The 25,235-nt window shown below is 36.6% G+C and overlaps 1 long non-coding RNA gene and 1 other non-coding gene across 8 annotated transcripts; both read left to right on the plus strand.

The window, feature by feature from the left end:
* Nucleotides 1-15,720: 15,720 nt before the first annotated feature.
* On the plus strand, nucleotides 15,721-23,104 carry LOC113358200. 7 transcript variants are annotated; one of them, XR_003364262.1, is made up of 6 exons: nucleotides 15,721-15,926; nucleotides 16,489-17,160; nucleotides 17,461-17,641; nucleotides 17,837-17,892; nucleotides 18,799-18,854; nucleotides 19,702-23,104. It is a non-coding gene; the product is annotated as an uncharacterized LOC113358200 (long non-coding RNA). The 7 variants fall into 7 exon arrangements; XR_003364258.1 differs by having other exon boundaries at nucleotides 17,461-18,854; nucleotides 19,702-19,819; nucleotides 21,084-23,104; XR_003364259.1 differs by having other exon boundaries at nucleotides 17,461-18,579.
* On the plus strand, nucleotides 21,069-21,141 carry TRNAQ-UUG. The gene has a single exon. It is a non-coding gene; the product is annotated as a tRNA-Gln (tRNA).
* Nucleotides 23,105-25,235: the final 2,131 nt, after the last annotated feature.

Here is a 25,235-nt window from a genome sequence, read left to right on the forward strand (position 1 = left end):
ATGCCTCATGATTTTACAGTTTTGACCTTTGTTGAAAATCCACCATCAACATTAATTCCCCTGCTTAGTGAGGGATAGTCATGTTCTGCAATAAGCATTAAATGGTGATTTTCAGTCCATGAGATCGGTGGTTGAACTCAGTCATACAAAGGTAGTCTCAGGATCCTCGATTTTCTCTAATGGTGTCATGTACGAGCAAACGCGCAGGTAAGGACCCTGGTAGAAAGATTGAGTGTCATCTCGTAAGAGTGGAGAGATGAGGCACTGCTGATTTGGGCGTTCAGAAGCCTAGTTATGGTCGGTTTAGGATTTATGGGCCCGATTCCAAAAAACGAAACCCACGCTTTATTAGGTTTTGGATATAAATTTGATATAAAAGGGAAGAAACCCTAAAATTTATTTTATTTTGTTGACCGACCAGGCTTCTTCATCTCTTCACCACCTTCACGTGAGAAGCAGCAGGAGAGGAAGAAAGTTCGTCGGACGCCACCCACCGCTGATCACCATCCGGCCAAAATCCGGCCGACGCCGACCGGGTAAGTCCGATTTTTTTTTTGCTGTGTGTTCTATGATTTCATGAGTTGCTCATAAAACAAGAAAATCCCATGGTTGCATGCATGCGTAGGATTTATGAAGAATTTTTGGAAAACGTATATGTCCGCCCGTACTAACGAACGAGCAAAAATCCCTGATATGGAAGGGATACATCAAAATTTTGAATAGACATGGTCTAGTTGCAGTAGTAAAAGTTTTGTTTATTAGGTTTCATGAAAACCCAAGTTTGTTTTCGAAGCATGAACTTTGCAAATACTTTTAGGAACGTAGGTTTGTTCGTAATAAAAGTAATAAATAATGATCCTTAGGGTTAAAGGAAATTTTGAAAAGACCTGGAGTTAATGATAAAAATTTGTTTATGAACTTTCAAAATTTTATTTAGAATATGTGGGCCTTTGCGAAAACAGAAACAGACCCTCATTCCATAGACGAATGCTCGACTAAGCAAAGAAGTTTATATATATATATATATTTATTTATATTTACGTGAGTTATTCAGCTCACGTTTTTATTTTATTTTTTAAAATACGTGACTTTTTATTAAAGAAAAATCAAGTTTTGATTTATGAAAAATTGTTAAAAGCAAACAATGTTTCTATGAGTTGATGAAGTGTATGTATGAGTTTGATGATTTTATAGTGTATGTACACATGGAAGGTTATGTGAATTATTCATAGTTTCGTGAAAAGCCGATGTTGACTTTAAATAATACGTTTTTTGCTCGGCTTTGCAGGTTTGCAAGAACAAGCAAGTTTTGGGGTTTTACGCTGTTATCACTAAGTTCGTGAAATCGTAAATATGTAAGAGTTAAGGATTACCATTTTTGTAGACATTGATGTGAGCATCATAATTGTCTTGTTGCTTTAATTCCATTGTGTTGATGAAATTCGTGTATGGATATCGCAACAACTTTGCAAAAATGACTCAGTCCCGTAGCGCTTGCTGAAGACGATGTTTCTTCTAGAGAGGATATTTCCACAGACGAATCTTCCAGAGATGATGGTTCCTCCAGAAATGACGATTCTGAGATCTCTAGGAGAAGAGAAAGAGGAAAATCCCAAAACTAAGAACATTCCAACTGCTGAGGAAAAATTCTTTGTGTATCTGTATAGACTCGAAAAGCGTCCCTTAGGCTCCTCGTTTCGGCTGCTCATAAATCCCAGGAGTACTACTCAGAATAAGTTGGTGTCTCCCCAAGCAATAACTCGGTTTTGTTTGCAAGGGAAACACTTTTTGGCTTCTCATGTGGAACTCAAGCTTTCTAGAAATCCTTTGACACACTTCTCTGGATGGGCGAGACACATGCTGGGTCATAGCCGTGTAAGGGCTATGTTGGATCGTTCCCAGGTGACACGAGCCGTTCAAGTTGCGGGAGATTTAATCATCAATCATGATATACCAGGTATGGTGGCTTTGCTTGCTCGTTGGTGCGTTCCTACTCACACCTTCATATGCATATGGGGAGAATTCACTGTTACTTTAGAAGATGTAGTCGCTTTGTTGCATAATCCAGTTACCGGTAATTTCCCTGAGGAGCTCTTAGCATATGAGAAGGAGATATCCAACATATTGGAGGCTAAGATGCATGAACTCAACGATCCACCCAAGTTTTACTATGCTCAATGGTTGTCATATTGGTGACCAAGAGATGGAACTCCTGAATAACCTGCTGATAGTACTTTAACAATTGCTGCTTTCTTATGCTTGTGGCTCTCCAAGGACATTCTTGAAGATGGTGGACATATGCTGAAGCCGTTTGTTATTCCATTCGCCATAAAGATGGCTAAAGGCGAGAAACTTCCAATTGGTAGTCTATTCTTGGGTTCACTGTACGCTAATTTAGACTCTTTAGTTATAGACTCCACCATCTCCAATGGATTTATGAAAATTGAAACATATGCCAATACTATGTTCCTCCAAGCATTGATGTGGGAGCACCTTGAGAGTTATGCTCTGATTCCTCGTAGCGTCTTGCAAAGACCCAAGGTTGATACTCGTCATGCTTTCCTCGAGAAATGTCAGGATCATGCGTTTGCCTACTAAACAACCACAATATAAGATATGCATCACTGACGTTCTGGATATTGAATCTGAGTTCAACTTTCGCACCTGGGTATTGGTCCCCGATCTCTTCTCGCAGCTGATCACTTTTAATACAGCTGAGGAAAATGTCACGTGGAAGACTGGTACTGATTTAATTATGGAGAGAGATCTTTCGTATTGAGTTGCACTCCCGGCCACTTAGTATCAGTAATACATGGAGAATTCATAGTAGAAGAATATAACATCGACAGGGCAGCTCGACAAATGGGCGTCGACCAGTGTGTCCCAGGTCACCTAATGAACAAACCATCAGTCGAGTATCTGAAGGTTAATTTAGATTGCACTCTTTTGGAGGGAATGAGTATTTATTCCCATGCTCTGATCGTGCTAATTTTGTGACTCCGGGTTACATAGACTTCTGGAGTCAATAGCTTGAGCGTTTGTATGCTTTTGTGACGGATGTTAAATCTCCAGCACAAGATTTCCTTCCCTCGACTTGATTTTTGCTCGACCAAGGTTGAAATATCTTTCCTGTGGTGACAAGAGGAAGACGTCTCCAGAATGCGCACAGGTAAGCTTTCTCATGATTTTTGCAAAGAATGTGATAGTTGTACTTTAATCACTCGTTAATTCTGTATAGGATGGTCGTGCTGTGAGACCTCGAATCCGTGTAGACTTCTCAGAACTCCAAGAAAGTCCCCAAGGCGGAGAGGGTGGGAGCAAAACATCTCATAGGATGATATCGAATGATGTGCAGTCTCCAGCCGCTTCTTTGGTAAGTTGTTAGCACTTCCTTTATCGTTGCGATTTACTTGTCCATGTAATCAGGATCTCGAATATTGTTAATTTCAAAATTTTGCTCCATCGGTTATTGACGGTCTTCATCTTTCCTCTATACGGGCAATTCAGGAATCCAGTACTGATGAAGAGGTCGATGTGAGTATCCCTTTGTATGATTGATCATGAATTTTACTTGATTGAAGTAATGACAATTATTATTGACATATCCAGGAGGAAATCGTCATGGAGAGCCAACATGGTCATGCTACTTGTTCATCTTCGAATATTGGAGGGAAAAAGAACCTTTCAAGAGTCGGAAACGAATGGAGATAACAATGCTACTAATGTTGATGTCGACCATTCCAATCCTTCGGACGACTTGGGAACTCCTCAAGTAAGTATCTATCTTGTATTATCTTCATAGAAGTATAATGTTGCTGATTTTTTGATGAATGAATGAGAATCCCAATGTATATGAGAAATTTTGCTGAAATACGTCACCAGAAAATTCAGACCTCAGTTTTTTAGTTAAAACGCTGTAGAATCTTTATTCGACGTCGGATTTTCGCGATATGCATATGTATCCTCAAGCCTAGGAAATTCCCAAGATATTTCAAAGAAGCTGTTTGAGTTTTGAGCATGTTTAGGGCCTAAAAAAGGCGAAACAGTAAACTTCCAGGAGACTTTCAGAACTTTTCAGATTGTATGTTGTCCAACGTTTTGGCCATATCTCCTTGCTCGTTCATCCGATTGTTATGAAATTTTGACATGTTGTAGAGGACATTCATACGAAGAGAATTGTATATGACTCAACCTTAGATTCCTTACCAAATTCTCCTAGTTCATTGTTTCATACAGGATAATGTAGAATTTCTTCAGATGTGCTTGTTTGAAAAACGTATTTCATGACTTCTACATTATTTGCTCATGTCTTGAATGCATAATAAAGAACTTATATAGTTTTAGTTCACTTACGTGTTGGATTTTATGATTGTGTTGGATTTCTTCTATGCTATTTCTTTAATCCCATGTAATCTTCGCATTAGTTGCCAAATGCCGAAGTTGGGAATAATGGATCCAACAATGACGAATTGGGCAGTCCTGGAGATGTTTATAATGAGGCAACCATTTGCACTTCAAGGCCATGAGACGCTTGCTGTTGATATTATTGGAGATACTGAAACACCAATGATGACCGCTTCAGAAATAGAGGGAACTGTATTGGAAAATACTGTTCCAGAAGAAACTGTGCCTATAATTGTTGAGGTGAGACTAACCACTCATAGCTCTTGGTGATAGCTAGGTTTTGAGCATTCCTGGCTTGACCATCTTTCCTTTGCGCTTTTAAGGGATTGGACGCTGGAGGAGCATTCTTATGTGTCTGTGCGTCAGCTTTTCTCTTGCTCCCTTCAGCAACATTCATGGAAGTTTCAACACTGTACTGCTTGTTGATTAGACGCCTGGTAGTGTTGCTTCGAGTTTCTTTCGATTCCTCTACTTTGACAGTTTTCGTTCTTTCTAGAAAGGCAGGAGCGGTAGTCGCTGATCGCTTGGTCGCTTCATGAAGTTCTGAGAAAGTCTGAAAACGAAGGTTTTCCAGCAAAGCTCTGTAGACTAGGATCATCCCATTGATGCACAAGTCCACCAATTGTTGTTCAGTAACGTTGGGATCATGGAAATCCAAAGCATGAATTTTGAACCTCTTCACATAGTCATTCGGATTTTCATCATTCTTCTGAGCCATCCTTCCTAGGTCGGAAAGAGTAACTTGCTCAGAAACAAAGAAGTATTTCCTATAGAAAGCATTAATCATTTCTCCCCAATTAGTTATGATTCTTGGTGCGATGTTGTTGTACCAAGTATATGCTCGAACCGTCAGGGATTTTGAAAACTCCTTCAAACGGACGACATGGTTGTGTTCATGCTCTCCTAATGTTTCCAAGAATCGAGAAACGTGTTCTCTAGCATTCCCCATTCCATTGTAGAGTGTGAACGTCGGAGAAGTGTAACCCTTTGGGAGAGGGATTCTTTGTGTAGCAGCAGGATATGGAGGTTGATGACGGTGTACAGATGGCACTTACCCCGATTCTCCATAAAACGCTCCAAGTCTTCACGGGTGATGAAACCGGCGGGTTCAGGTTCTGCAGCTTTGCGGGCTTCGTCATCGTCAGGGACTGGAATAACTTCGGGATCTGGAGATGCTTCTTTGTCTTTTCCCTTTTCCTGAGTATTGTCTGACATCTTGTCATTGAGAGTTTTGAGGTAGTTACATAGCTCCTTCTGAGTCGCAGCCATATCAGTTTGATTCTTAGCGAGAACTTCCTGGACTTTCATGAGATCAGCGATGGTGGGTGGATTTTCTCTGAGCTCCTCAGGATGACTTTCTACATTGGTGGAGGAGTAATATCACCACCACTGTGGGAAGCGAGAATAGTTTCTGGAATTCCATTGTTGTTGCTAGTGCTAGCGTTGTTTGTGTTAGGATTGGTAACTGAACCTGACCTAAGATCAACTATTTTGTGAAAAATGAGAGATTGAAACCGAGAGATTAATCTCCCACTATGGTCGCCAATCTGTGGATGGGGAAAAACGGTTTTCTGGTTCTTTAAGAAAGTGAAGAATCAAGCGTGTTTTAGAGACTCCTCGACCGAGCAAACTGCTAAACCTCACAAAGATGCACTGCAAAGGGAGTGCTTAGATTCAGAGATCAATTTGTAGGACTCTGGATTAAACCAAGTCAATGGTCGTTCTAGAGTCAATTCGGTCACAAAGAGAGAGATGGGTTGATTTGTAGGAGGGAAGCTGAGAATTGTGTGGAATCAATGATGATCAAGGATTGTGGGTGTGTTGAAGGTTTCTGCAATAATTGGTAAACTGTGAAGTTTTTTGAATAAGTTCTGAAAGATTGATGAATTCTTGAGAGTGATTACTCGTAAAATTCTTGTTAGACGAGTGTTCGAATCTTTTCCTTCAATCATGGATTCAGAGACTTATTTATATTGTCAGAGTGGTGAACACATTGATCCCTGTAAGTGTGACGGTTTCTTGAGTGAAAGAGTGGGAAAGTGGGAGATCGTGTTAAAGTCAGTTCCATGTCGTGTGGAGACTTGACTGATCGTGCACCCACTACTTTTCTAACTCCTTCAACCGTTTGCACTACTTACGCACATTTCTCGTCGTGGATGAATCCACGTGCCGTAGACCGCCAGACCAAAACCCTAAGTGATATCCCCCCATTTGTGACGTGATTGATGTCTCACGAATCGTGGAGTCTGTATGACAAACTTGTCTTAGTTAGTCAGTTGTTGACTGATTAGACAGTGAGTCTAGATTTTGTTGAATCGAGCATGATTGACAAATGCTTAGCGATTCATGAATATTAATATTGCTCGTCTGAGCAAATATTGTAAATTCGAAGAGTTGTTGAATATTGATGACTTACTGAATACATGTGGATTATTCGAGCAAACTACTGAATATTGATAATGGGATCAATATTCGAGCAACTGAGCAAGTATTGCTCAATTCGACGAATTACTGATAAAGTACTGAATATTGATAGTGGGATCAATATTCGAGCAACTGAGCAAGTATTTCTCAATTCGACGAATTATTTACTGGTGACGTAACCTAATAAAATATTAATTAAAATACTGGTAAATTACTGAATATTGTATAATTAATCCAGATGTTGCTCGCTGGATCAACATTATTTAGTGTTTGAACTTGCTCAGAATGGTGATTCGTGGAGCGTTTGTTCGAAACCCTAATTTTTTGATCAATCCTTCATCAATTGACGAATTGCTGAAAATTGGTCATGAGTGAAGAGGGACCGACCACATGGGATGATGGACGACCATGTGGTTCCTGAATGCTCGAGTGAGCGTGCACCAGGGTCTTGAATTGACCAGTCGGTGAAGGAATGATGATTAATGTCGATTTCATGATTTACTGAAATATTGTTGGGTTCAACATTAGGTGATAAAACCTAGGTATGAAAGATGGGGACTGACCAAGAGAGCATGGGACCGGTCTTTGTGGTCACGGGACTAGTTGTTGGTCGTTTGAGCAATCCCCAGGTAAGTTGGAGAGAGTTTGGGCCCAATATGAGCAATTGAGCAAATTAGGTCAGAATTATGAAATCATGTGGGACCGGCTTTGAGCAAGCCCTAGGGATGACTTTGGTTGGTCACGAAGGAATGCACATGTTGCCGTGGTGTCTGTGTCTCCATACTGAGAGTTTCAGTATTTTCTGACGTGCGTTCGAGTAACATTGTGAATTTTCAGAAGAGTTTCATCTTGTCTGAAATTCTTGATTTTTGTTGGAATGAGCATGTATGCTCAATTGATCAATATTTTGTAAATATTAAAATAAGAGTATTTTAACATTTAAAATTGTCGTGAGAGGCTATCCGGTCGTGTGACCATGTTGGCTTTTGGTTTTTCATGATTCGAGCGAAATTTGAGAAATTACGACGAAATCATGATTTTTGCTCAAACCAAGGAGTTTCATGAATTGAGGAAAATAATAATTAAAAAAGACTAGGGATTGCAAGGTGTGGGACCGGACATTGTTAGGGCATGGCTGGCCGGCTATGTTGCCCGGTCCCGCATACCTTTCCCTATTTTATAATATTATTTTTCATGAACCCGTGAAGTTATGGAGAATCCATGAGTTTTCGTTAAACGGAGGAGTTTCATGAGTTTAGAGAATAATAATAATTATAAAAAGCTAGGGATTGTGAGGTGTGGGACCGGCCACGACTTGGGCATGGTCGGCCGGCTAGGTTGCCCGGTCCCGCACACCTCTCCTAATTTTATATTATTATCTTTCATGAATTCATGAAGTTACGGAGAATTCATGAGTTTTGCACAAACAAGGAAAGTTGCTAAAATCAAGAAGTTTTCATGAGTTCATGAAAATAATAAAATAAGGAAAATAATGGAAGAGGCATGGGACCGGCCACGGCTAGGGCACAGCCGGCCGTCCGGTGAGCGCAGCCCATGGCACCTCTTATTATTTTATTATGATTTATTATTTTCTCCTATTTTGCGTAGGATTCCTCATCTGTCCATATTTTTGAATGCTCGTTTGTGCATCCGGGTGCTCGGTCGTGCATCATTGTCGAGTACAGTTGTACCATTTTTGTGGGGCTTACTTAGTGATGGTCCAGATGCCCGAATGTTGAGTATTTATTACTAATTTATGAAATTCAGTGGAGAATGATTCATGAATCTGAGTAATAAAAGTGAGTAGTTGTTTATTATCAATCCATAGGATTAGCTGTGGATTCAACCATGAATACGGAATAATAGAGTCGAATATTACCATTCCATGGGATCGTGGATTCGACCATAGAATCAGAGTAATTAAATATTACCATTCCATGAGATCAATCGTGGATTCGATCATGAAATCGGAATAATGAGATGATACAATTGTTTATTGACATTCCATGTGATCATGCCGAGGATTCGACCATGAAATAAGAGCAATTGTTATTTCCATTCCATGGGATCAGGCCGTGGATTCGACCATGGAATATGAGCAATAATAGATCATTCTGGGAATTCAGTGGTGAATGTCACGGCAGAACTAATCTATTGCAGAAAATATATTAGCCAATTAAATCGTCACATCCATTATGAATGGTGCATAGTCAGGGAGTCACGGGTGTTGTTTACGACCTGAAGGAGTTATTGTTCTCAATCTACGGAGAACCGCCTGAATCTATACACGGTCTCTCCACATAGTCAGGGAACATTGAGTGTCACCAACGTCCTGAAGGCGTTAATGCTCTCATTCTTCGGAGAACCGCCTAATCATTCTTCTATGTGAAGGTGGGTATCTCTCCTGCAGTCAGGGAACAGTGAGTGTCACCGACGTCCTGAAGGCGTTAAGCTCCCAATCTACGGGGAACCTCCCAATTATGTTATTCTGCATAGAGGTCATGATGAAATGCCAGGGATCGAATCGCTCAGCTAGTGGGGCTTTTCGAAAACATATTCATCATGGCTTCGTAAAATATGAATCGTTGCATGCCTGAAAGCCGTGTCAAAAACATGCCTCATGATTTTACAGTTTTTCCCTTTGTTGAAAATCCACCATCAACAGAAGGAGATAACTTTTGACATCATATGGGACAATCATAGTTCACAGACGCAAACACACATATCCCATAACATATTGCAATATATAAAACCATAAAGATTAATACTGCAAAAATAAATCTTCGTCCTTAGAAGGTAGAATCAATCTTTTTCGCATGGATTTACACCAAGAGTGATTACCAAAAGTGTTAGAGCATTGCTCGGTCGAACTCGTATGCGTTGCTATCTCAAGCATGTTTGTCAATATTAGTGATCAAAACTATAAGTCTTGATTTCTAGTCTACTATAGCTAAGGTCTCGGACTAGGATAGAAAGTGTAGTTGAGCTCCAGAACTCCATGGCAATCATCATATAAGACGAAGGAATACTCAAGGAACCGGTGGATCTTCATCGACTAAAAGGTATGTGGAGACTTGAAATTATCTACCACTCATTATCTCCTATCTTGAGACAAAAGTCGTTTTGCTATATAAACTTAGATTATGCACATTTGCTATTTCGAGTCGAGTTTATTTCTCCTATCTATTTCTCGAAATATGTGTTGGTAAGCTTTCGCTTCAACCAAGTTCGTCTTTACCTAGTAACGAAAGTCATGAAAAGTTTCAATCACTCTGAAAATTGCTTACTTTGACGAAAAATAGTTTGTGAATAACAACTATAGAATATCAACGTCCTCTAAGAATGTTTCAATGATTGAAATGAGAGTTTAGATTATATAACCATTGGAGGATATAAGCATTGTTGTGGAAACACATATATGTATAAGTCCTTATTCCTTGAACCGAAGTTGGCGGAAGTTCTCATCTCGAGAAATTCTGCTGGAGTTTGTGAACTCCGTCCGGGAACTTAAGTCCGCGAATCCAGTCCGCGAACTTGAGTAGGTTATATCTAAAAACGATGTTTGTGAACTTATTCTTATATAAACTAAGGAATGAAAATTGCAAACCGTGGCTATATAGTTCATGAACCGATTCGAGTGAATCAAATCGTTTTTGCTTCAATTGTGTCTTGTGTAGTTACGTAAGATTTCCTTGCAATTGAACAACTCTCTAACTAGTTCATTTGAGTCACTTGAACTAGTTATGGTGAAAAAGAATATGGTTGATACGAAAGTGATCATATGGCTAACCATTTGGTTGACTATTGTTGGACCAACAAATGTACAAGTTTGGGTACGGTTACACAAGCCTAGAAACGTGCATTTCATTTGTATGTAACAATCTAGTTTTCGATCTAACGGTTGAAAGATATTAGCTTGAATCTAATGAGGTTTTCATCTAACGGTAAATATTGAATGCTTTGTTACCAAGCTAACATTGATTGCAAACCCTGATTTGAAAGACTATATAAGGGAGAGCTCTATCAACTGGTAAACCTAATCCCCACACCTTATGTGTGATACTAGTTGTTCTAAGCTAGAGTCGATTCTCCTTTAACCTTTGGTTTCTTCTTCTAAACCATGTTAACGACTTAAAGACTTTATTGGGATTGTGAAGCCAGACCGATACTACTTTCTTGTAGTTGTGTGATCTGATCTTGTTGTTTCTATCGTACGAGTACAATTGTAATAATTGGCTTGAGATTGATATCTCTGATAGGCAAGATATAAAAGAAATCACAAACACTTCGTCTCATCGTTTGTGATTCCGCAATATCTATTTTCGTTGCGTTAATTAAGATTATTGTGAGGTGATTGATAATACTAGGTTGTTCTTCGGGAATATAAGTCTGGTTTATCGATTGGTTCATGTTCACCTTGATTTATCAAAATACGGAACAAAACTCATAGGTATATCCGTGGGAGACGGATTTATCTATTACCGTAGACTTTTCTGTGTGATACAGATTTGTTTATTAAAGTCTTCAACTTTAGGTCGTAGCAACTCTTACTTGTGGGTGAGATCAGCTAAGGGAATCAAGTACGTAGCATCCTGCTGTGATCAGAGACGTGGGAGCGTAACTGTACCTTGGATCGGTGTGAGATTGATTGGGGTTCAACTACAGTCCAGACCGAAGTTAATTTGGAGTAGGCTAGTGTCTGTAGCGGCTTAATATAGTGTGTGTTCAATCTGGACTAGGTCCCGGGGTTTTTCTGCATTTGCGGTTTCCTCGTTAACAAAATTCTGGTGTTTGTGTTATTTATTTTCCGCATTATATTTTATTATATAATTGAAATATCACAGGTTGTTCGTTGTTCAATCAATTAGAATATCCGACCTTTTGGTTGTTGATTTAAATTGATTAACACTTGGATATTGGTCTTTGGTACCATCCAAGTTATCTCTCTAGTATTTGATAAAGACTCGCAGATTTCTATTTGCTTGAGTATATATCAAATCGAGAGATTGAGATATAAACTCTTTAATATACTTTTTATCTAGATTGAGTCTGACTATCTAATTGATTCTCTAGAAAGTATATTGGTGTTTTTCCATACAGATTGCTAAGCGAAATATTGGGTGTGGTTGTTGTACCCCCACTTTTTCAATTGGTATCAGAGCAGGCAAACACGTTTAAAAGACCTTACAAGTCTGTGTTTGTGGCAATCTGAGTCTGAGGACAGGATCTCTGACATATACGCATACCAAGATGTCTTATAAAGCTTTTGACTGTGCCAAATGTCTTGAGAATACCTCAAAGGATTACTCCTTAGATGATTCTTCCGAATCCCGAGGTAAGAAGATTGTTTCATCTTGTGATGACATATCTCTCTCTGATGAGACATTGGGCACTATGGAAAAAGCTGAAATGAAGCTCACCAGAATTTCAAAAAATTCTACTGAGATCTTTGATTTTCAGGATCATGATCAGCTTATTGATGAACTTGAAAAGTCTCTTGATCGCGAACATGAACTCTATAGCATTATTGAGTTCTTCTCTAAGAATATTGAAAAACTACTCCAAGAAACTACTCTACAGCGTGAAAAGATTAGTGTTCTTGAGGATATAGTTAAGGAAGAATCAATTAGAGAGAAAAGTTTGATCGAGACACATTCATCAGAGCTTAACAGGCTTCGTGTCGAAAAAGAGAAACTATAAGCATCCCTTACGCTAACCGATGAACAGTGCAAATCCTTGGAAAAGGAAAACTCTGTCTTAAGGAGAAATTCTTATGTACAAACTAATTATCTTGGATTGCAGTACATGAAGGATCCTCCAGAAGAAGGTTGTGTCAAGAAAAGTTTACATAACTTGCAATCTCCTCATATGGCTATGAAGTTAAAACAGGTGTCGTTTATTGCTTCTCCTCCACGAACCTGTACATTTTGTGGGAAAAATAATCACTATACTATCCGTTGTTTTGCCAGAAGGAAACAAATTTCTAAACTTCATAATTTGCTTCTCTCCACTGTCAATGGAACAAATAGTCGATCGACTACTGCAGTGAATCGCATACCCACATAAAACCAGAAACCTTATAAATATGATTTTCTTTCTAGAAGTCATCACAGGGTTCAAATGCATTCTCGTGGTATAAATTCTTGTGCTGCTGATAAAAGCATTCCCTGTGTTTATAAGACTATTTCTGGAAAATCTAAGTCTAGAAAATGGATTCCTCTCTATCCTGATCCTCTTGAACCAGTTGCAAGAGGTCCTAGATTTAGTCCTCAGAAAAATCCTTCTGACGGATATGTTAAACAAGCTGTGTCTTACCCTTCTGGGACGAGTTTCAACCGAAGAAAGGCAAAGAACACAAAAATCAAGTTGTCAGATGATATGTACAACTCCTTTCTCAATAATCATAGTGGGAATATTTCTCACTCTATCACCTGATTTCAGGTACTCCTTTTTCTTGTGTCTAGCATGAGAGATGCAAGGATAATTGTTGGGAAATGCTCAAGTAAGCATGTTGTACACTATTTGTTTTCTTTGTGTTTTTGTACCACCGGTCCACGAACGTTCGCGTCTTCTTGGGAGTTCATAGGGTTTCCAAACAATAAGAGTTTCCTTCTCATGTTTACATACACATATATATTTCTCTATATTGTGTCTTTCCATCCCTAACAAAAATTATGGAGAACTCTGCATCTCAAGAGATTGTGCATATTGATAGGGAGGAAGACATTCAAGGACGTGAATCAATTCAAGAGGTGGTTCTTAAGAAGATGCTTGAAAGAAAGAATCACAACTCCTGGATTGATGATTCCTTCAAGGATTTATCTCGTTTTCAGAACGATTCAAAGGTCGAGTTTGCTAACCTTCAATTGCAAATAAACCAACTCCTAGATGGTCAGGCCAAAATCCTTGCTAATCAGAATATTCTGATATGGAATCAAAAGAAGCACACCATGGATTGTGTCAAAGCTAGACAGCTTGCTAGGGTTGTTAATCGTAAAGTTGGTGTTCTAACTCACGAACATGGTGTATCTACGGTCAAGAGAGTAACGGAAATCAATGACACCTTCTTTGACGGATTCATTGAAAGATATGAAGTTCTCAATGAATTCTGATTTTTCCTTTAGTTTGTCTAGTAAATCTTCTATTTTCTTGTTTTTGTTAGAAGAATAACTATAGTTTGGAATAGCCATTATTGTGATTACACATAGCTATGTCCAACGTTTTCATCTTCATGTTTTTAGATTTATTGGTTTAAATTCTAAATTTATTTGGAAGATGATTTTTGCAGTATTAATCTTTATGGTTTTATATATTGCAATACTGTTATGGGATATGTGTGTTTACGTCTGTGAACTATGATTGTCCCGTACAATTCAAATCCATTAGATTCATACCATTTACAACTGGACGCCTTGAAAAAAATTGACGTGTTATTATTATTATTACATGTAAGGGATACATTGACCACACTTGCGCAAATAACACACTTCGCAATTGATTGGTGTTGCATGTACTTTCTAGAATGCAACGATGAATTTGAGGAAACAAGGCACCAGAAGCAGTGTCCGGAGGATTTTGGATATAGTAACTTAGACACGATGAAATACTTATGTTCTTTTTTTTTTAGTTTTTCCATAATCTATTTATTTAAGAAAAATGAACATTGCAAATACATAACATCAACAAAAATTAGACAGATTGCGTTTGATAATAATGGCTACCGATGGTCCGGAAACGGCAAAAGAAAGGAATTGTTGTAGAAGAATTGTTGGGATATACGATGAATTACTTGATACGAATGAAAGAGGTATAACTATTTCGATTCTGAAATCACATAAAGTTCACAGTAGAAGATGACATCAAGTTTAAAGTTAGTAACACACATAATATGGCTAACTAAAATGTTAAAAACAAATAGGATATATGAACTTAGAAAGCCGTGGGACTTGAAGAGACCAATTTTGAAAACTACAATCTTAGAAAGCAACGATCCACAATACCATAATTTTTTTTTATAAATATTCAATGTAGAAGATGTCAACTTTTGGTAAAGGATCTATTGACAACTATAAATTTGAAATAGGATCAGGGAGTACAATATGTGTTCAAGGTTCTTTACGAGGTAATCTGTCGCCAGATTGTATTCCAATTGAAGGTAGGAACATATGGAAGTGACAAAATGTCCAAGACTTTTGAAGTTACCAAAGCCTTCGTTAAGACGAACTGTTGGGCACAATACTTTGTTGAAGATTTAATGGCAGAGGTTTGCATATATACAATCCCTTCGAAAAGGTAATTGGTACACATTTTAAACATTGTCATTTGATGGGTGTTGAAAAATTACAGGAAAATCATGTCACATTGGAGAGTTTGTATCATCCGTTCATGCAAAAAAATATTATTCTCTGCCTATTTGGAGGATCGACAACATGACCATGATAAATGAGTTAGCAGGAGCGAAATAGGAGCATGAGGAGACTTTTATGGACGATATTGATTAGTTGATTTCACTGAGATGAGCGCTGATGACGACATATTTCTAAAAAAATATTTAAACATCCATGTTCATATAGAGCATTATCTCATTATAAGCAATGAACCTAAATAAAAAATTGTATGGAAGTTATATTTCTTTCGTTTGAGCAAATTTCTTGCGGTAAAATATTAAAGGAAAAAAACAAGAAAAAAAGAGAGGAAAATCCCGACTATTTTTATGACAAACCCATATTAAATCATAAGGAGTTGATAAGTATTCGGGACACAAATTATAAGATATATTAAAAATGAACCAACATCATGGCCGGTGCCGTTACCGGGCTAAGGGGTAGTTGTTATACAATATATATAGTCACGAAAAGAAAGAACAATCTGATTATATGTTCACCGTCCGTGATCTCTCTCAATAAACCTAGCCGTCGGCATCACCGAGAAGATTCGTTTGGAGCTGAAATTAAATCGATCAATCTCCAGAGAGAGATATTTGTTATGAGATGGCATTAGGATGGGAATCACAGGGAACAAAGGAAGGTGTTACGAGTTCTGGAGATTTCAGTGAATGTATGTCAAATTGTAGAGAACCTAAAGATTGTGCTAAAAAGGTTCGTTTGTTCCTTCTTTCCGTTCGATGCAATGGGTGTTTATGTCAGATATAAAAGCTAATTTTCTCTACCTTTAGGCCCTTAGATTTGCTTCACTGTTTATTTTTTTGTGCGATTCTTCGTTCTCTCTAGCCTCCCTTTTGCTTCAAGTTCATACTAATTGGATTAACAGGATTTTTTTTGTTTTGTGATTTAAGAAGCAAATTTGAATCAGAAAAACTCAATTCAAAGTTTTCAGGTTCTCCCATATCTATTAATTGAAGCAGCTTGATAATGATATTAGGTTTTCTGGCTAATGATTTCTATTAATTGTTGCAGAAGAACTATTATATGGTTCAATCATTCAAAAGTGAAAAGTTGATAGAATTATGAATCGAATTTTATATTTAGGTTTAATTTTCCATCTAAATCTTAATTACGGCTTCCCCATCGTGATTTTTTGAATTATAAAAGTTTGGGTATTCAATTGAAGTTGTTTTTATGTATTCTACTTAATAATTCTATCACCTGATAGAATTAATTGTTCCGTGTTTAATCTGCTTATTTTGCTGGGTTTGATTAGGGTTTTTGATGGATTTATGCTGCAGAAGGAAGTGAGATGCTAAGGAAAGAGAAAGTTTATTATTCGAATTGTAAGTATTCTGTATTCTAAATTTACCAATGGAGAACTCAGAGCAGAGAGACAAAGAGAGAGAATGAAGTTTGCCTTTTGTATTTGAATATTGAGCGTTCAAGATTTTTCAGGTAAGTATCATCTTCTTAATTATTAAGCAACAAAGTGTGTACCTTCCATAAGGACCATAACTAATTCCAACCCACATTGACTGATGGTAAGTTCATCCCTGCTATTTACTTTTAGGTTATGATATTTAGCTGCCTGTTGTTTACCCTTTTTAATACTGAGTGACTGGGGAAGGTGATTATCTGAGTTTGCGCAACTCCTGATATTTTTTGTCCTACCATTTTTCTATCCTTCGAGATCATGCTGTACCTATGGTTCTTGCACTGCTCATCCATCAGGTTTGCTAACATAAGTAGATATGTCATCATTTTATTTTAGGATTGATCAAAGTCAGCTATATGGAAAATTATCTGTGCTTTTTTCTTTAGATTTTTAGTTTAATTTCCGTTAACCGTGTTTTTCTTTGCTACAATAGAGAAAAATAAACAGGTTGGTTGAGGAATACATATCCAATTGGGAGAGAATAGTCAACTTTCAACAAATGCTTTTATGGTTTGTGTTATCTTCTTGGAACTTGCTGCCATGCTGTTGCTCAGCATGTCAGTATTCACATAATTGCTTAGTTTTCCATATTTGCATATCTGCAAATTTGTTTTAATCCGGCCTTAATTATTGTCATGGATTTGGAAACTATGATTTAAACAGAAATCCTGCTAATTACAACCTCATAAGAACGCATAATGATATTTTTTTTTGTTTTTCTTTTGATACAGCATTATGGACTTGGTTATTTTGTCTTGCTATGAGCATTAGTTAGGAATGTAATCTTCAATTTTTTATTTCTTCCTATAGATAAATGGCCACCAGAATTGAGCTTTTTTGCTTCCAAGTAATGCAAGCACATATGAGGAGCTTTGTATGTGCAATCTAACGAAGGTCCAAGTGATAGCAAGGAGTACTTATTACTATCGTCCAAAGAATGGGAGAAGGAGAAACACTACATCCTAGAGTTTGGTGGCACTCCAGCAAGCAAGTAATGTTCCTCTTCAACTGTTTATTTCCAGAAAGAAATTCATGCTTTCATCTCCCAGCTCAGAATTTGAATTATTTGATAGAAAAATGATAAAATCCAATTTATGGTTTTGTTTTAATTTGTTATTCAAAATTTGCTTACAAAAAGTCAATCTTTTGGGTATTATCATAAAACTAATGTACATATATTGGATAGGCCATTGTATAATGGAATGTAAATTATCATCATCATCTAGCGAGGCACAGGAAAAGGTAAACTCTTATTAATGTCGTAGCGCTCTTTTAATTATTACTTTCTTCAAACTGTTTATGATAGTTTTGAAGATGTTAAATATGTGTTTTCTTTTTATAAGAGTTTAGAGATAGGTTAGTAACCAAAATATGAGGAAACAGAAAGTTGAGCATTAGTAACCATACTCATATCTGATCAGAGAAGGCCACTCCTATGTGAGGTATAATCTAAGAAACTCTAACATATTATGCCCAGAGCATTGTATTATTGTGTCAACTTATACATATGATTAGTAGCATATGAGGATTGTGAATTTCGAACATGGTTTCTGTATTAAACTTTTTGGCTGTATTTTCTTGGTTTTTCATGTTCACTTTTCTAGAGTTCATCTACATGGTATCAGTGTACTTACAACCTTGCTACCCACTGCTGTAGCTTTGTTGTAATATACCAATAGTTAAAACAGTTTATTGTATTGTAATAGCTTTGCGCTACTCATGGTTTAAAACAGTTTCCCTTTGCATTGTATTGTGTAACAACAAACTGACAAAATAGAATCACTTTATGTGACCGACATCAATATTTGATTAATTTCAATAGTTAATTTGATACTTTGAATAGGTATAAGCATCAGTTTTACCCTTAATTGAATTCGACGGCCAAGAAAGTTCAGTAATGTCAAGGGTGCGTGGGTCAACAGGAATAAGGTAGGGTGGTGGTCTGGGACGTCTGGAAACGTCCGGATATTCCGAAATGTTCCTTAGCGTAGGATCTAAAGCACTAAAAATAGTCTTTTCATGTGTGTTATTTATCTGCTTCATTTTTCTTTTTCTGCTACTATGATTCTTCTCCTCACTCGCGAAGAAACCCGGATTCTTGATTAAATGGTTTTATTTTTGAGATTTCAGTTTCCTTTATGTTTGCAGGAAATTTAGGAGGGAAAGTTGAATCACAAAGACGATGAGAGGAAACGAAGAAGGAGGTAGACATGTGGAAACCCTAGAATTTTTAATCTGCAAGTTTTTTTTTTTTTTTTTTTTTTGCTTCTTTTGATTGTTGTAGGCTGATTGATAAAAATCAGATTGGGTTGTCAGAGAACAATTAGCCTTTCAGATAACAATTAGATATGGGGTGTAATTCTCTAATTTGGAAAATTATAGTTCTCCGATTAAACCTACAAGATTTGCAGTTCTCAAATCAGCCAAATTATTGCTACAAGTTATTCGAATTGTTGACTGTGACTTAGAGAATCTAGGTTTCTCCTCTGTTCTTTCTTGACCTCAATTATTAAAGTACTTACTTGATTTTAGGACAAACTAAAATAGAGGAGAGTGTGAAAAGTGAAATACCAGCGTTTCACTTTCTTGGCACCACCACCCATACCCATCGCCACCCTTATCCTCTTCTTTCGAATTCTGTCCTATAGACCACATCAGTCCACATGGTTTACGATCTACACAAGGTGGTTTGTCACCGAACATTGGTAATTCCTCTAATGTTTCACGATTAAGTTCTGTAAATAGTATAGGTGCTTACGGAAAACCACTTGAAAATTGTGTTCTTGCTGTCACCTTTTTTGTTATTATCTGAATTGAGATGTGTCCACTCCAATAATAATACAGACGAAACCTGTAATAAAATTTTAATTAATAACAATGGCCATTAACATGGACTGGGCAAGGGAAGGATTTAATGGTGACTCCAGAGTGAAACCAGGCCTACTATGTGGTAGTTTGTTACCCTTTCAGGTTTCAGAAATTCATTTGCATTTGCAAAGCCATCGAAATCCTATGAAGTTGATAATGCTTGCCTCCTTATTTTTTCTTCAGTGTTTAGGTTAAAAGAATTGAAGCTCGGTAAGACAGAACTGCAAAATGAGTCGAGGTTCATCTGTTGAAAGGCTCTCTCTGGGATCATATGCAAGTAATCAGTTGAACTGCCTAAGTGGTAAGTTTGTAGTCCATATATGGCGAGGCAAAGAAATAAATGATTCTCTATAATATTCAGAGATTTGACTGCATGATTAGATTATTTCCGAATTGTTAGATTATGCATTTACATTCAAATTTTTGTGACTTCTGAGCACTAAGTATGGCGAGGAAAAGAAATTAATACTTCTCTTTACGAATGTGTATAATTACCTTTGTTATGGTTTGAAATTTTGAGGAGCAGAAGTTATGGTCTGATTGTTCAGGAGCTCTATTTTTTTTTTAGTATGTTCTAATAATTTCTCTCATTATTTTGAAAGAAAAATGTTGTTAGTTATTGAGTAGACCAAGCATTTCACTGACGCCCAAAATTTTAGTATATAGGCATACAAATGTTGGTCTTCACTAAGTCTCTGTTTGGCCACAGCATGTGACTCTCTGAACATATGTAATACAAAAATTTTATGAACCTGTATAATATATGTTGTTATTAGAAGTATTGTTCGCTAACATTCTTCTTGCTTCTCCTTTGCAGTTTGATCTGTTGTTAATATGGCTATTATCCAGAAATAATTTATGTTTTTGGCTATTATGTGCAATTCTTTCCTTTGTGTGTTTTCCTACTATAGCAATTAGCAATTTATGGGTAATCGGAAACTGCTGTTGTTTCTCAAAGATCATTTTTTTTGAATTATTATTCATATTCAGCACTAATGAGCACATAGAATCTCACTGAAAAAACATTTTGGGTGAGTTGAAATACCATTTATAGCTTAGTTGCGGGAATTTTTCTGAAAAAACAGATTTATCAGTGGAATTGACCAAGAGAATCTCAATAAGCTTAAGAGGATAATACCAAGTAGAACCAACACTTTCTTCTGAGATAGAAATGTTACCCTTGCAAAAAAAAAATTAAAATTATTGGTATCATTGTTGACCATTTACTATTACTGTAGAAAATTTAAGGAAATGGTGGCTAAGCTACTCATCTGTGCAGGTTTAGCTGCAACAACCAGTAATGGTTACTATTAACCTGGAAGTTGCAAAGAAAGGGATGGAAAATTTATCTATCTTAGGACCAAAGAACTAAAACCCGATCTCTGATACCACTGTTCCCATTGACATGGAATTGTACAATTACTAAGAAAGTTCAAAATCTCTTTTATTATTTTAATTCTATGTTGTTGTGATGTTGTAAAAATTCTACAGTATAATAACCCAAATACATGATTATGAATCTGATCGCCATTCCTCACGTGTTGCTACTTGCCATCTTAGCTCAGTTGGAAGAGCTCATGGGTTTGAACCATGTGGTTGTGGGTTCGATTCCCACAGATGGCGGGGGTCCCTATGGTTACACATGTTTCGTGCAGCTAATCTTACTTGGTTCTTTTGCGGTACCAATGCTTATTACTTATCACCTTTCTAATTAATAGGCTTACCGATGCCTAACTGAGGTAGTTCATTGTCTCTACAGATCAGCTGTTGTAGTATTATTCCTTTTCATCAGACCCCTTATACTTTATTTACATGGTTATAAATTGTTCATTTTATATATTAAGTTTCACGGTGCTTAATTACACGTCTAAGGTTTGAATGAAGCGTCTTAGATTGTTTTTAGATGTACCCAAACGCTAATATTTTTTCCCTTACAGGTAGAAATGTCAACGGTGGGTTCTCAGAGACAGGTGGACAGGGTCATGGCAGAAGTTCTGGAAACCCTATGCTTTAAAGCTAACATCACTTTTCTTGGTATTTTTGCAGGATCTTGAGTGTATGTATAACCAAGTGTAAGTTTCTTAAACTGTACGACAATTGCAACTTAAAACGTCTCTCGCAAGTGGGATGTGCCGCAATTTATAGAATAGGGGTGTATGCAAGTAAGGTATTAGCAGACTTTCCTACTCTTAGAAGGTTAAGTTTGGTGTTCTAAAAGAACAGGCATGAATTAGTTCTCTAGCAATAAATAATCCTTGGTTTCCTTAAAAACTTTATGCTTTTTAGGCTTTATTTCCCAGACATAATATAACATATTTTAATCGATCACTAACCATAAATTTAACCTACCTGTTAGCAATAAAGGCATTTTCTCCCGATTTTAGTGAACCACATGTATGATTTACCTATTTCTTAATCGATCACTAGCCATAAAATTGATCTACCTATTTTTTTGTCCAGAAATTAACCTCATTGGTTATTTCTAGCAGACCTGATTTTAATGTCCTGCCAAATTCAAGCCAGAACTTAAATTTTGCACATAATTTACTTAGCTGAAATTTTATTGGTATTCAAGTTTTATTTGTTGATAAGTTGTTGATAAAGAGGCCATCGTAGGTGTTTTTTTCCAAAATTTGTACTGCCTCGCCACATCCATGGTATGAAACCTAAAATGCAAAAAGATTTTTCGAGGAAATCTGTTTAGAGACTATCTATGATTAGCAGATGTGTATGTAGTTATTGCAGCTTTGTTTTTCAATTTATCAGTAGTGTGTATATGTTATAGTGTGGTGCATTTTCCTAGGTAATTAATATGTCTTTGTGAAAATGATTAAGCTATGGACATTTCTACTAATGGTCGTGCCGTGAAGTACATGTTCAGGTATGTTAGCAAAGGAACAGAGCGAGTGGGTACCAAATCAAAGCCTGAGGAACATATTTACTTGAGCAATGATACAGTGGAACAGAAAGCGCCCGAGGTAATTACTGACATTGATGTCTCAGCATGCGATGGCAGATTTCTATAAAGAAGATATAAAAAGGAAGAATATAGAGCGAAGAACGTACAAGTTTGGATATCGACAGAAGAAGGAAAAGATAGAGCAAAATACGTACAAGCTTGGATTTGGGGTGATGACATCCTTGGAGAAAGCCAAGATATCAATAGATGAAATGTTTTTGGGGGAACTTGAAATAATAGCTGACTACACAGCGTAGGCGAAATCGTACTTCTGTGTAGAAAGAATATGGGGATGGTCTCGATCTAACGAAGAGATAATAAGATGTGGGGATTGTTTCGATCTTACGAAAAGATGCTAGAAGAAGATGCTGCTAAGAAGGTGAAAGGAAGAAATTTTTTGTTGATACGGCCATGAATCTACCGATTTTTTATTAGTACTGCAATGACTGTCTTTTTTCCGGGTGTTATTCAGTGATTATTCTTCAACCATTTTGGATGTACTCGATGCTGGATCTCTATCCTTTTCGATTCTTGAACTTTATTACTATCTTCTTTGTTGGTTTGGTTTGTTAGTCTTTGAATTATGTTTTGTGAAATTACATACATGACTTTGATAGAATGTGTGGAATCAGAATCCATATAGGTGTTGAAAGAGTAAATTATTTATGTAATAAACCTATTTTGGTTGTTGAAAGATTTACAAAATTACTATAAATAAATAAATAAATAAATAGTTTCAAATTCGAAGATGAGAAAACTTGCAAAAATAAAACTCTTAATTGGAACCAAAACATCTTAATTAAGAAAAAGAGAAAAATCGAACAAAGTAATAAGCACTATCTTAATTGGAAGAGCTTATATCATTATATGTTGGTTAGGAAAAATATGATAAAAGCGTGCTTGGATACCAAAAGTATAAGTGATTCTGCTTCTCCAGAAGTCGGAAGCTAAAGCAAAACTATTTTGCTTCACAAAATTTAAAAGTAGTTTCGAAATTCAGTACTCAAATCGACTTATTACTTTTCGACTTCTAGAAGTCGAAAAACATACCAAAACATGCTATTAAACTATCATCTCCACGAAGTTCATAAGCCTCGATCTCTTTAATGGAAGCACAAATATGTAATTGTTGTATGGAACCAATGTTGAATTTTATAGTCAGTATATATTTGAGTGCCAATAGTATTATTGTGTACCATAAAAATAAGTGAATAGGTACGAAAGAGCACTAGGTTCTTGGTGAAAACATTAAAATAAGAACAATTTAGGAAGGTATAGTAACGGGCGTTGGATGAAGAATGAGAACAACTAAGTTTTCGAGACAAAAGACACCATTTGATATGCCTGATTTTCATGAACTTTTTTGGGATGGTTTTCTTTAGATTACCTTTTTTCTAGATGATTGTTTGTTCGATTCTTCTATTTATAAAGTTCACAGTATGATAACTCCGAGTGACTTAACAATTTTCGCTTTATTTTTGTCTTGCTGCGGAACAACATACTTATTTACATGGTTTTCACCAAAGTCAAGATAACACCTGGAAATAACTTAGAACACATAAATTGTAGTACGACAACTCTGAGTGAGTTAACAATTTTGACTTTTATTTTTGTTTCATTGCAGAACAACATATTTATTTACATGGTTTTCATCGAAGTCAATGTAACAGCTGGAAATAACTTAAAACACATAAATTGTCGTTGCATTCCACCGTGATGAACTAGACCAGCCGTTAACTCGATTATTTGCACATGCATGGCGTCACTTTGGGTCATAATTGAAGGGCAGGAGTCATAATTAATCATAATAACTTTCATACATAATGTCCCAAAACAAGGGCGGAGCCAGGTTTTAAGAACTGGGTGGGAAAGTAATAAATGGGTGGACATTTAAAGGGGTGCAAAATGGGTAAAAACGAGTATATTGGGTTAAAATATGAAACATTGGGCTTGGAAATCATATGGGATGGGTGGGAAAGTGAACACCCACCCTTCCATGTGGCTCCGCCCCTGTCCCAAAATATATTAAGGTGAAGGACATGTCAATGGTCAAATGTTAAGCATGGTTATACTATTGGTTTAAACAAGCTCACAATAACATTATCTAGGTTTTTATCCCAAGTAAAGCTCGATCTTCTGGAGTTAGAATAGGCTAACTTTTATAGGACTGAAAATAATGAATGCTCAGATAATGATGATAAGAGACTATGAGAAAATATTGTTCCTATCTCATATTTACTTCTATATCTATGTATGACATTACTTGAAAGTTAAAACATGTACGAATCTACGTGAGAAATAGTATACTTATTTAATGATATTACCAAAAATATGAAACACGTCATGCGCGAAAATGTGCTTGGTATTATGTATACTAAAAGTGTTTATTATGTGAAAAATGTTATTTTTATGGTTTACTTAACACGAGGTGCCAAGTGCATTAGAAAACCTAGATTCAGTTATAAATATTCACCAATAATTATATTTATAATAACATCCACGGGCTCAACCTTTCCAGGACTCTTTAATCTTTATGGAGAATTAGGTATAGTTTGTTGGATCTTCCCTTGCCTTTTTTTTTGTGCTTTGAACTACCTTGATGTAAGTAACAAGGGACAGATGAGATAGTAAATGTACCTATTTTGTTGATTTACGAAAAGCTGGAGTTATAGGATTGAATATTTTTTGTAAAGCTTAGTATTGATAAGTGCAAGAGCAATGTAACATTTAGCACAACAAGTGTATATCTAAATTTAAT

Source organism: Papaver somniferum, chromosome 3 (genome assembly GCF_003573695.1).
Source record: "Papaver somniferum cultivar HN1 chromosome 3, ASM357369v1, whole genome shotgun sequence".
In the NCBI taxonomy this organism is placed as follows: domain Eukaryota; kingdom Viridiplantae; phylum Streptophyta; class Magnoliopsida; order Ranunculales; family Papaveraceae; genus Papaver; species Papaver somniferum.